We start from the raw sequence: 14,310 nt of genomic DNA on the forward strand, positions 1-14,310 counted from the left end.
GTGTATGGGAGTGCTGGTGGTTGCTGGGAGTCTGTGGCGGCCATATTTATCCGGAGCCCATGAAGTTACAGGATGGAGAAACTCTGAAGGTATTCCAGAAGTTGTTTTGTGCCATTTATTGTGGACCAAACCAATCAATCAAACAATAATCAAAGACTAAAACTTAGCAGGTTAATATATCTGATGGCTCTCTTAGCTGGCACCTGTCTCCACTGCCTTTCAGGAAACAGAACCCAAATTTGACTGTATTATTGATATTGAGATATCATTTTCTAAAGAAATTATAGAACCGTAGTTTCATCTAACCTGCAAATAAAATGAATGTCCAACCTTGAAAAAAGATGAATAGAAGTCATGTAGCTAGTGTATTTCTAAGTCTGTTTCGTATTATCAGACTGATCTAGTTAGATTCAAACAAGCAAGAATAATGTGTTTGTTCAAGTTAATAAAAAATTACGTTTTAAGAATTGGTATGAATCTTAACTCACCCATAACCTTCACATAACCATGTAAATTTGAATACAAAATGACTTTTGTCAATTTGGATCTAAAAGGCCAAAGTAATTATTATTTGCTTTAAACAGTGCACTATTAGAGCATGTGTGTGTTTGATTTTGTGAGTTCTTTGCATACCCCAATGCTCCACATCACACGTTCTACATTCTTTCAGAAAAGTTAATTAGTCACGCTTCATTCTACGCAGCCACGCTTAGTGTTCTGCTCAGGTATGCCTGTTTACAGAAGCACAAGCACCCTGGTGGAGGATTTTCAGTAATGAACAATAATGAATGCCTTTGTTTTCTTCTTCACAGCCTAATAAGGCCAAGAGTCTCATTCAGTAATGGTATAGAGAGAAGAAATAAATACCCAGTTAGAATTAACGTTAAAAAAGTATCCTTTGCTCAGGATATCAGAGGCATGTTCATGACTGAACATTTGTATTTACATAAATCCACGTAAAGCTTTGGATAAGCCTTATGGGTCACTAACGTCTAGGTTGCTGGCCTTGGCTTAGGTCGCAATCAACAGAGAAGCAGTTGAACAGAACAGACGTTGGAACAGACGTTTGGACAGATGCAGAAGTCACACTGATGCTGATGCTGACATGGCACACTTGTTGGCAGATCTGGACTCATGCTTGGAGTCAGATATGATCTGAACACCACGGCCCACTGAGGCTGTTAGCTGTAACAGATAAAAAGCCAAAAAAAGCTCCGAGTCGCTTTTAAGGCTGATGGATGACCTGGTGTCAGATATGGCTGAAATGTATGCTGCTAAAACAGCATGTGCACATAGTGAAAGCCTGTGTCTGTCACTAGAGTGTCTGGCAAAGGCCAGGAGACTATTTTCCACCAACTCCTCATATGGAGACAGCAATGAAGTGCTGGCACATGGAAAGAGCTTTTCATCCAGCAAGGAACTGCCAGCTAAAATCAGTGGTGTTCAAGCAGAAGCCAGATGTACACTTTATCACTCTAGGATGTATAGGATGCATTTGTATTCCACTGAATTACAATTTCTCTTCACTGGAATTAACAGCCCTTAACATTTCATCATGATAATGCCCCTGTGCACAAAGCAGCTCCATGAAGACCTGGTGTGGAGGTTAAGGTTGGAGTGGAAGAAGTCGAGTGTCCTGCACAGAGCCCTGACCTCAACCTTTGGAATAAAGAGGAACATCAACAGTACCTCAGACATCCTCACTCTTACAACATCCGTGTCTGATCTCACTAATCAGACTTGTAGTTGAATGATCACAAATCCACACAGCCACAGTCCAACATTTAGTGGAAAACCTGCCCAGAAGAGTGGCGCTTAATAAGCCAACTTATTAAAAGAGGGAATAAATCTGGAATTGGATACCCACAAATGGCACAAATATGTAGTGTCCTTTCAGTGGTTATATCCATTTTATTAGGTCTTTTGAATATTTATATACATTATATTAAATGTATACATACTGTATATACAGTAAAAGTTAAACACAAATAAACAGCTTGAGATATAAATGTATGAATCCTACAAAGAATTGCACCAGATGGTTGCTATTGGTTTTTTAGATTCCAAGCAATAAGTAGCAATCCTAGTAAAGTTCCTGAAATTCTCAGGGACAACATTATTAAACAATTGTTATCTTGAATGGTGAAAGCTACAGAACCATTGTAAAGAGCAAAGACCTTAAACATCCCTACCGGTACATTTTATTTGATAATATCAAGGATACAGGACGGATCTCCACCAATTTGATTTATAGAAGACACCAGGCAAGTTTGGCACAATCCACATTGCTGGACATGTGTAATCAACCCTGCAGAAACTATCTTGCTTACCAGGGCCATTCATTAGCCTTACGACACAAGAAGAAGGAGCACAAGCATCAGAATCAAAAGCCAGTGTAGCCAAACGGATCAGACAGATTGTACCCTCGAGTACCTACAACCTAGCTCATCAGGTAGGTTGCTACATGTAGTTCTGTCTGACATGTAGAAGCCTAAATGGAGAAATATCGTGCTCTCTGACTCTTGACAGTCATCTAAACACCCTGCAGAGCTGTTCATAAAGGTCAAGGGCTTCTGTCGAGATGTTTACTGTTGAAAACACTCAGCAGAATTGGAATCAGACTGGGGGATTCTGATGACCAAGCTGCAGGGGTATAAACATCAATTCTGGTGTTACTTTTTGGCCTTAGCCTGGCAAATTCCCAACCCTACTGAAAACCAAATTCAAAACTGTAAAATGTTATTTGTCACACATTAACTGTACACAACTAAATTGCACATATAATATGAAATGAATAATATATATATATAGTTGTTTCTGATTTCTTGATTTTTTTTAGAAAGTAACCAGTTATACTGTGTATAGACTCAAGCTGAACTTTTATTATTTTATTATTTACCTGAAAAATAAGTGTCATGTTACTTGCTCTGCCAACAAGCTCAATGCCCCTCATTGAAGTTAATGTTTCCAAAAAAATCAAACAAAATAAATAAATAAAAATGAAATGAAATGAATTGAACAAAAAGGCAGAAAAGAAAAAGTGGAAAAAAGTGGTTATTTTGACTAACTTATATATATTATATTATATTATATTATATTATATTATATTATATTATATTATATTATATTATATACAGCACCTGAAAAAGTCAGAATGTGGCAAAAATATGTGGGTTAGGTGAGGTGAAGTGAAGAGAAAATGTGAAAATGTGTCAAGAAACTAAATAAATCTAAACTCTATCTAGGTGCTCATGCACACAAGCATGATGTGCTGGGTCTAAAAGAAGGTGACTTGAGAAATGGAACTGATTTACTGATTTAAAAGCCAGCTTTCATCCTCTAAAAAAAAGAAAGAAAGAAAAGAAAAGAAAATCATACCAAATGTCTTCTCCCTCACTAAAATTTTTTGTCAGCTTTGACATTTATTTGTAGATTACCCAGAGTCCAGTCCATCTCAGTCAATTCTTCGTTCATATGGTGATATTTCTTTTGTCATAATTGAATTTATGGGTCTTAATTTATGGGTTTGTTCTGGCTGTCTTAATTTTGTTTTTAATTTTTTTTTTTCTTTCAGTAAAACAAAATGACTGGGTTTCACAAAATGTTATCACTGATATTCTTTGTCCTAATGAGTCCTAGCATGAGTCTTTTTTTTTTTAAGACTCAAAAGCACTTCTTCATGTCTCTGGAGAAAAGCAACTGCAGTAATCTATGCAAATTATGTGATCTGAAGTTGATCAAACTTTAGATTGGTTAGTTTACTTATGTATAAATTTACACAAACTCAGAAGCAGGAGAACTATAAAAAAAAATGTTTTCACAAATTACAAGATTTTCATGAATATCAAATGTTGTAAGAAAATGGTCTGGGTCTGAACAGAACGGAGAGTAAGGAGAATGCAGGCTCAGGTTAACGTGGAGTTTATTCACAGTGGCAAACTATCTCAAAACTCTAAATAGGCACAGATTAGGTGATCAACAAACAGATTATCAGAGGGTAGCAGAGTCAAAAACAGTAAGCAGCAAAATATCATACCAGGATAAACAATAATAATGAATGGGAAACTGAGTATGTACTTCGCAATGCACCTGAGACTACACTGACTTTCACACTGCACACGTTTACTGTGGTCTGATTGTTTCTGAAACCCTGCCGCATTTGTCCAGTTTTAGACTCACTTGATTTTATCGAGACCCAAGTACAAGCTGTGTTCACGTTCACGAGAATCGCAACGTGACTTCAGTGCAGCTGAACCCATACCACCTCCTACAGGTAGACTCGGGTTCTGTCCTACGCTGCACTTCCTGCCCCTTCCTGCTTAGTGGAGTCAGATTCAATCTAGTTACTGTAAGTGTGGAAGCACAGGTATGTTGTAGGAAGTGGAGTCTTACACACAACGTCTGATGGCAAGTGAGGTCCAAAATTGGCTAAACCCGACACTTTATTTTTAATCAATTCGCAAAGATTTCAAACAAACTTCTTTCACGTTGTCATAACGGGGTATTGTTTGTAGAATTTTGAGGAAAATATTGAATTTAACCCATTTCAGATTAAGGCTGTGACATAAAATGTGGAAAAAGTGAAGTGCTGTGAATACTTTCCAAAAATCAATCACTGCTATGCTGATAAAACCCAATTTACCAGTTAAGTCAAACTGCAGCAGCCTTTTTATGTCCTTCCATAAATGACTCCATGACATTCAACATTGGAAGGCTAATAGTTTTCTGCAGTTAAATGAAAGTAAAACTGAAGGCATTATTTTAGGCTCGCCTTCCATTTCCTCTGTCCTTGAATTCCTTATGTCCTCTTTCCTCTAATATGCCTTAGCATGTCAAAAATCATGGTGTTATCCTTGACTCAAAGGTTCTGTTGTTAATGGAGGCTTCTGTCATTTACTGTCTATTAACAAGTTAAAAACAGTTTCTCTACCTGGAAGCTGTAATCATGCTCTCATTAAAACACGGCTGGACTGCTGTCATTCCCTGTATGCTGGCCTTCTTCAGACTGCCTTATCTCATTTGCAGCAGCTAGATTTTTAAACAGGAACCAAAAAGAAGGATATTATGTCCCCTGTTCTGGCATCTCTTCACTAGCTTCCTGTTAAGTGCAGAATTGATTGTAAAATTCCTGATTATTTTATTCAGTCTTTTCTTAACATATTACAACAGCAAAAGCCTATTCTTACACTGAAAACGTTTTTACTTTTTTATTTACTTATTTAATTCGTGATGTATTAAATGGAACCCAGTTTTCTAGATGAACAAAAATATAGGAACATGCAGACTTAAAAGTAAATTAAAGCAAATAACATGTTATTCGTTTTCATATCCCTTGCTTCCAAAAGCTTCATCACCAAACTGTTGTATTCTTCTTTTGTCTTTCCTGGCTTGAACCACAACTTCCTTCATTTATTGTTTATTTTGGGTGTTTTTTTCCCCATGAGTCCTCTTTAGGGTATGTAATTAGAGGTGAAGGATCCAGTCGAAAACCTTCCATATTTTCCCTGATGAAGTCCTTTGTTGTCTTGTGTTGTGGGTCATTGCTACATCATGAAGTTATTCCCAATTAGATTAGATGCATTTCTCTGCAAATTCGGCAGATAGAATGTTCCTGTAGATGTCTGATTTCATTCTGCTGCTACCATCATGAGTTACATCATCAGTAAAGATTAGGATTAGTGAGTATTAGGATTAGTGAGACGATGGATTGTGATGTATTTACTCCTGCCCTGTGAAGGGAGGTGGTGATGTCACTGACTGTCGTTTTTGGGTTTTTCTTCACAATATTTCTGTCATCAACTACTGTTGTATTCCTTGGCCAACCCTTTTCATGTCTGTTGTTAGTAAACCAGAGGCTTCTTTCTTTTTCTAAACATTCCAACTTATTGTTGTGTATACGCCCAATTCTTGTGCAAAGGCTCAGATTTTCTCTTTTCTCATCTTCAAAATGGCTTGCTTTTCTCCCATAGACTTCTCTCTGATCTACATGTAGGTTTATCCTTTTTAACAAAAAAAATGCAGTATTCACAGGTGAACCTGAAGGCTAAACCCAATACTTTCAGAGCGTTTCACTGTTTAAACCATTGTCAGTACGTTCTGTCCTTTGAACTGTAAGCTGAAATTGTTCAGTGGATCTGGGAGCAAGGCATCACCATCACAGACTTTGTAGTCAGTGAAGGCTGGAAATTGGTATTTAGGAAATGTCCATGGATTCTTTTGACAATGAAGACCATCCTGCCTTCCACCGCCGAAGTCTAAACTGGACGTCTGTCCGGTATTTACCATGGAAAGCTGCTGGCCCTGACTATATGCCTGGTCTGGTCCTAGGGAATGATCTTCAGGGAATGACATCTTCAGTATCTCCCTGAGCCAAGACAGTTATCCCTGTGTGCTTCAAGCTAACTATCATCATCCCTGTGTCAAAGACTTTTTCTGAATCATTGAATACTGGCCTGTTGCACTCAAACCAATCAACTTGAAGTGCTTTGAGCGCCTAGACATGAGACACATAAATAGAAGTCTTCTGATCACACTGGACCAATTTCAGTATGTCTACCCTGCTATTTCTGGTGTCATCCAACTGTGTCTGAATCACCTGGACAAGGATGTTGTCCATCGACTTCTTCTCAGCATGCAACACAATCATCCCACTAGAAATCCCAGAAAAGCTGAACTCCTGGGCATCTCTGTCTGAAGGTAGACTTTTTGACTGGGAGACCAGTCCATCAGAATCAGCAACTCCACTTCCTGCACCACCACTGCAGGTGACAATCAACAGCTGTTTGCGCTGCTGACTCATGGCTGTGCTGCAAACTACGGGTCTAATCATCAGGTTTGCTGGCGGAACTACAGTTGCAGGGATTATCAGCAGGAAAGCCAAGTCAGTATACAGGAAGGAGGTGGAGCAGCTTGAGGACTGGTGAGGGAAACGTAATCTCCTGCAATGTTAATAAAATCAAAGAGATGATTGTTGACTTCAGGAGGAACTGTTGGTGATCACTCTCCTTTTCTCCATTTGCACCTGTGTAGCCCCCAAAAAACAAAACAAACAAACAAAAGTTAAGGATAGCATCCCAGTTGCACACTGGAAACTCAAAAAAATCAGGATACTAAATTTCTAACATTCTTATCTGAATAGATTTAAGAGTTTTCAGGTCAGTTGGTGCTTTCTATTTTATTTTATTTCATATTTTTAAAACCTCACACACACACAAATGTTGTTATATTGTTGTGCTCATCCTTTAGGTTCAGTGTAATATGTTCTTCCCCTTAGAAGGTGGTATATTTACCATAGATAGCATCCTTTGTGATGTTTTAATGGCTTCCCACAGGGTGACTTTGCATTTTCAGTGCAGCACAAACAAAGCACTTTTGGATCTTAATTAAAGAGGGATGGCAAACCAGAGCAGGCCATCAATTTTTAATTCAGATCAGGCCTACCACTCAGGGGACTTCAGAGTGTCTTTCTCTGTGTGTGTCTGCAGGTGTTTGTGTGTGTGCGTGTGTGTGTGTGTGTGTATGTTTGCAGATCTGTGTCTGTGTGTGTGGTGTGTGAATGTGTGTGCATTTTGTGTGTGCATTGTGTGTGCATGTGGGTGCAGGTGTGTGTGCATGTGGGTGCAGGTGTGTGTGTGTGTGTGTGTGTTTGTTTGCATGTGTGTGTGTATGTGTGCAGATCTGTGTCTGTGTGGTGTGTGAATGTGTGTGCATTTTGTGTGTGCATTGTGTGTCCATGTATATGGGTGCAGGTGTGTGTGCATGTGGGTGCAGGTGTGTGTGTGTGTGTGTGTTTGCATGTGTGTGTGTATGTGTGCAGATCTGTGTCTGTGTGGTGTGTGAATGTGTGTGCATTTTGTGTGTGCATTGTGTGTCCATGTATGTGGGTGCAGGTGTGTGTGTGTACAGATGAGTGTGTGTCTGTGTGTGTGTGCATGTGTGTTTGTGTGTGGGCAGGTGTTTGTGTGTGTGTGTGCATGATTGTTTGTGTGTGTGCAGGCAGGTGATTGTGTGTGTGTGCAGGTGAGTGCGTGTGTGCATACATGTGTGTTTGTGTGTGGGCAGGTGATTGTGTGTGTGTGTGCAGGTGAGTGTGCGTGTGTGTGTATACAGGTTTGTGTGTGTGTGTGTGTGTGGTGAGATATCTTGGAGACACTCTCAGCGGATCAGTGGGTGTTAAGACACATTGTGTGATGCAATAGAAAACATGTATGAGTCGCTTATTAATAGTGTCTTTCTGGAGAAGTTCACTCTCTAGAGATTTCTTTCACAGAGCGTTCCACTGCTTCATTAACATTAACAACGCCAGTTCTCCAGTCGTCTTCTTCAGTTTACAAAACTTTCAAAACCACATAGATCGAAGATATAATTGATGCTGATTCTTAGACCATTGTTTTGGCGTATTGCCTTAGCAAACCTATGTACATGTACTGTCTGGTCAAGTTTCGCTTCGTTTATCCTTTATGAATCACACAGAACAGGTGGAATTGGGGATAAAATCACCAGCTTTTCCTTATAACAAGAGTCTAGTTCAGTACTAATTAATAAACTGTAGCTAATGGTTTTTTGCTGAAACTGGTCCAATATGGAATTAACGTAATCCTCAAGGTGATCTTTGTTATGTTATTATTGTATTATGCCATTAATTAAAGTCTAAAGTAAAAGGAGCTGTTTGCATGTCTGAGGGAGCAGAGAAATCTCCCAGAGGTAATTAGAGCTATTCTTAATAAAAAAAAGAAAAGAAGATATGAAATAAGATATTTCCTATTAAATTGGAGCATTCTGTAAAACTGTGAATCTTATGAGCCATCAGTCATCAACAGACTCAAACTTTTGAAGTCTGAACTCTATCAAGGGGTTCGTGTGATTTTCCTAAAAAAGCCAGACAGCATGTAGAAGCTGTTGGTTGATTATCCATAAATTGTTTTAAACTCCAGATCTGCTCTCAATGCCACACCTGAATTCTGTCACCTATAAAGTTTATAAAATGATTTACTCACATAGAAATACTTTTTTAAAATAAAATCTCTCATACAGACCAATGAATCCTGATGCATTTCACAGGTAGTGAGACATTTAGAAGACATACTACCTCTTTTCATTCCTCCATCTAAATTTGATGAAATTTGGAGAAAAGCTATAGAAAATAAGGTTAGTTGACAAAGCCATAACTGGATAATGGCATAATTATCTTCTAGCACATCTATAGGCCTCATCTACATTCTACATTCACTTATCACTCATCTTCCAGCATTGCTTGACTGATCATGACTGATGACTGATAGACCCACCTGATAGACCCACCATCTTTCATGGTACAAGGAAAGCCATGGATCAAGACTCTTCTCTGTTCTGGCAGCAGGATGATGGGATAAATTTCCACTAGATGTCTGAACAGCTGAACCTACTGTTTCCTGAACCAGCACTTAAAAAAAGTGTGCTTTTCTTGTTATATTACTTCCCCAACAGAGCTTTTAGACTGATGCTGTTCTTAGGCTCTGACATAGTGAACCAGTAGCAGGATGATAGAGACACTCAAATCAAAGCACTTCTGTAAATCGCTCTGGATAAGATTGTCTGTCAAATGCTGTGAAGGTAAATGGTAATGGTTCTAGGAATGGCAGAATCCAGAATCCTCACAGGTCAGCACGAGTTCTTTCTCTCTCACTGATCAGTTGACAGTTAGCTGGCAAAATCCTGGATTATGAGTTTTTGTGATCAGGTGATCAAATACTAGCTGGACATCTTGTCTGAGGTTGTCGTGTCTGTGTAATCGCTCCACCGTCCAGATTAATTGGGCTTCTTGATCATGTACCATGGTCAGTAGTTAGTTGCTTGTTTAAAAAATATATAGGATTTTCTGAAAAACCTTCTCCCACTTTATTGTTCTGGATCGCTTGTATGTATATAATATTAATACACAAAAAATATAAATAGTGCAACAATGCCGACATAGTACACATGTAATGCAAGCAATGTACTGTATATTACACAATAAACACAACAAACAATTCCAAAGTAGTAACAAAAGGTGCGAATATAAGACAGGTGTAGTTTAATGTACAAATATTTGTGGAGAAATGTGAGCTCCGAAGTGCACAGTGTGAATACGGGTATAACAGAATTTCAGAACTTAGTTCATACATGCTGTCATAGTTTTGGATGACTTGAACAGTTTTCTAGATTATGTTTGCTTAAATAGGTGAAGACACTTCCATAATCTAGACATGAAGATTTCACTGAAGGAGGGGGGGTCTACACTCGGTTTTTAAAGAGTAGATGATGTGCTGAAGTTTTCCCATGACCTGAGCATCAAACCAGACAATTATGGAGGATGTCAAGATAAATTCACTGATAGCTGTGTAGAACCGTACCAGAACTGCCTGCGGGAGACCGAGTTCCTTCAGCTTTCGCAGGAAAAACAATCTTTTTCCAAGCACTTTTTTTGTGATCCAGGTGATGTTTCCATCCCACTTGAGATTGCTTAAAATGACAGTGCCAACAGGCATCAGTAGTCACCGAGAAGTGGTGTTATATAACAGAAAACATCTTACATAACAAAGGAAGTCATTGATGTTATCTGGGAGGAGGTGTTCATATAACATTTAAAAAAAAGGAGTCTCATGTGTCACTGCTTTGTAAAACTAATTAAGAATCCTGGGATAGTGTTCCTGTTACCACATGTAATGTGATATCTAACTGGAAAGCACAAACTCCTCACAAAATGGTCCATAATGTCAAATGTAAACAATTAAAGAAAAAAATAATAATTCATTAGAATTCTTGGTAAATCACTGTTATTATAATAAGAAAATAAATAATAATAAAAAAAATTATCTCACATCCAAATTAAAAAATGTCTCCAAATACCTTACATTAAAGTTTATTAACCTGATTTATTACAATTATTTACTTTAATTATTTAGGAGTAGCATTTAAAGAAATCTTGAAAGCATTCTTACTTCTTGGCTTAAATAAATAAATAAAAATAATAATAATAAAATAATAATAATAATAATAATAATAATAATAATAATAATAATAATAATAATAATAATAATAATAATAATAAACAACTAACTAAAAAACTTATAGTTCTATTTTATATATAAGTCCTTCTATAAGTCCTTTTGGGTACTTTAGTTTTACCTTTAAATCTGTACTTTTACTTTAACTGGGTCCCTAGTTGGAGGTGATGGTATCTTACAGTCTCAGAAGTCTTTTCAGTCTGTTCTGTTAAATAATTCATACAGATTTGTTCGTCTTCAGTTGCCTGGTTTGCCCACATGTACAGCTTGATCACGCTGAAGCAGACAGTAAACAGTCGAGTAGTGATTCAAGTGAAAGGAAATGAGTCGTGATTTTGACTGAAAGGATTCACCGACTCGAGAGTCATGGATCTGGCATACAGTCTGCTGTCAATATAGAAGCATGTTTTGAATCTGAATATCTGAATTATCATAAATATCTGAATATTTATATATATATTATATATATTTATATATATAAATATATATATATATATATATATATATATATATATATATATATATACATATATATATATATATATATATATATATATATATATATATATATATATATATATATATATATATATATGTAAATATATATATATATATATATGTATATATATATATATATATATATATATATATATATATATATATATATATATATATATATATATGTATATATATATATATATATAAAGCACTTTTGGAAGTAAAAATTGAAATTGTTAAACACAATGTAGTTCTAGAGAAATACAGATATAAAATATTATAAAATATAATATATATAAAAATACTTTCTTAATGAGTGAGCCAGAGGTGAGCAACGGTGGCAAGAAAACACTACCTGAGACGATATGAGGAAGAAACCTAGAGAGGAACCAGACTGAAAAGGAAACATCTGGGTGACACCAGAGACACCAGATTAGTACAAATCTGTGAACTAATCCATCATAAAGTGCTAATTGTGTAAGTTAAATTGTGTTGTGTTTACAGATCTGGGTTGGCCTTGTTTCTGCCGAGCGTTTCCTGTGTTTTTGCAGAGCGCTGTTTATCTTGTATAAGCTTCCCTCTTGTGACACATGGCAGTGATCATTCAAAAAGAATCATGCACACACAAAACACATATCCATGTTTGGTCATTTAGGGCACTTCTTCTGAAAGGTGTATTGTTGGTCCCAATGTAAGTGAATTAATTTTGCCCATGAAATATTATGTACCATATCTAGGCTTGAAAAAGACAGTAGGTGCAAATGAATACTTAAATGTTTGTGACAGCACATTTCCACAGCTTTAAGAGAGAATTATACTTTATACACATTCATTATTAGTAAATAACGATGATCTGAATTATTCCTTAATCACAAAGTTTCTGAAAACGATTACTGAATAGTACTCTGAGTTATTAGAAATTCACTGCACGTCTGCACACATTTATTCTTTCATTAGCTTGGAATTTTGAGCAGATTTCCAACCGTTAGCGTGTCATAGTAAAGAACACATAACCACAACGATTAATAATGTTTTCATTCAAACACACCTCCTTTTTACATTTGTGCTGCTCAGTAACGGTCACAAAGATACGTTCTGCCTTGATTTGTGCATGTGCCATGATGAGAAAAACAGCCCATAGCCATTTATTTATAATGCATTTTCTGTCGTTGTTTACAAAGCAATCGAGTGCTGCAGCTGACAAATATGGAGTTTGTATACAGAATGCTTTTAACATGTGGTGGTCTTTGGGGGGGGGCCGTGTGGGGGGTTAGCACAATAGAGAAATGTGCTGAGGTGTAAATTATGGAAATAAGTGAAGTAGCAAATTATTAAACCATACTACAAGGTTTGCACTTCACATAAACTGCTGATTGTTTGTTGTCATGTTTCCCAGCTTTAGCCATTACTGCGATAATATAAAATATTCTTGCAACATCTGATACCATGTGTATATATTGGGACGGGGATCCCAATGAAGGAAACAGAAATCCTTTCCCACATTCCCTTGCTGCTCTTGCCTTGTTTCCATGGCAACAAAAGAGGGAGATGAAGGATGATTTGTTGGCTTTGAAGTCTCCAAATGCACTAATAAATATACTCCAGGAAGTGTACACACACAGGCATGAAGAGCATGCTGAGAACTAAAGCACCAAAAACTGGGTTTGTTGAAAATGTTTTGTCATAAATACATCCAGTAGCTGGTTTATTGGGCACATATTGCTTATATCCACAATTATTGAACATTTTATTTTGGATATTTACCTTTGTGTGTAGTTTCTGAGTAGTGCATCTGTTCCTCTGCAGTTCTTCTGTTGCTTCAGTATTATGTGCAGCTGTGCTGGATGGGATTCAGCAACACTGTAGTCCTAATTTACAAAGTTTTAATTGTGTAAAAACACTTGCAAACGTGATAAAACTCTCAAATCCATGCTAGTTAACTGTAGAGGAGTGTGTCATATTGCGTCTTGATCATTATGCACATTTGGTTAATGAATATGCAGCTTGGCTAGATTCTACCTAATGGTCTCTGTATCTATAGATCAATTAATTCACTTGTTAAGCCTGAAAGCCGCATTTGGATGTCCACAGAGGATTTGCAGAAGCTCATTTCCATAAGATGAACACAAAACTACACCATTTACGAAACCTTAACATTGACCATGTCTATTAAATTATGCCATAGTAGAGACATTTTCAAATTTTTCCCAGTTCAGGCCCAATTCCCATCCATCCACCCATCCATTTCCTGTACCGCTTAACTTATACTGGAGTCTGGAGTCTGTCCCCGTGAACTTTGGGCACACAAACACTTACACACTTTGGACAATTTAGAGATGCTATTCAGCCTAGACCACATAGAGGAAACTGGAGCACCTGGAGGAACCCCCAAAATTGTAGAGAACATTCATACTCCACACACACACACACACACATGGGAAGAGGCTGGGATCAAAACCCAAAATCTGGGGGAAAAAAACAGTTGGTGTTCTGAATGCATTTTCAATTTAATCCTTATATAAATAGCTTTTATAATGTCTCTAATAGAAACTCTGCATGGTTTTCACCTCAAACTGTTCAGCTGCTCATGCAATTATAATTATTTAAATAATTAGTATATGATTCTATGCAATGTGTTCAATCTGATGCTGGACATTTTTTCTGAAGTTTTTCATCATTGTCTGAACTTTTTCAATGACATCCCTAATACATACAGTCTACTTTTATCTAAACAGTTGAAAGTTTGAGAGCTTATTTCCATGTACCATAACATAATCTTTTAAGCAGG

The 14,310-nt window shown here is 37.0% G+C and overlaps 1 protein-coding gene across 2 annotated transcripts in view; it reads left to right on the plus strand.

Annotated features, from left to right (window-relative positions):
* Nucleotides 1-14,310, plus strand: part of lingo1a (leucine rich repeat and Ig domain containing 1a) — a 113,401-nt gene that overhangs the window by 11,321 nt on the left and 87,770 nt on the right. The window lies entirely within an intron of this gene.

Source organism: Hemibagrus wyckioides, linkage group LG14 (genome assembly GCF_019097595.1).
Source record: "Hemibagrus wyckioides isolate EC202008001 linkage group LG14, SWU_Hwy_1.0, whole genome shotgun sequence".
In the NCBI taxonomy this organism is placed as follows: Eukaryota; Metazoa; Chordata; class Actinopteri; order Siluriformes; family Bagridae; genus Hemibagrus; species Hemibagrus wyckioides.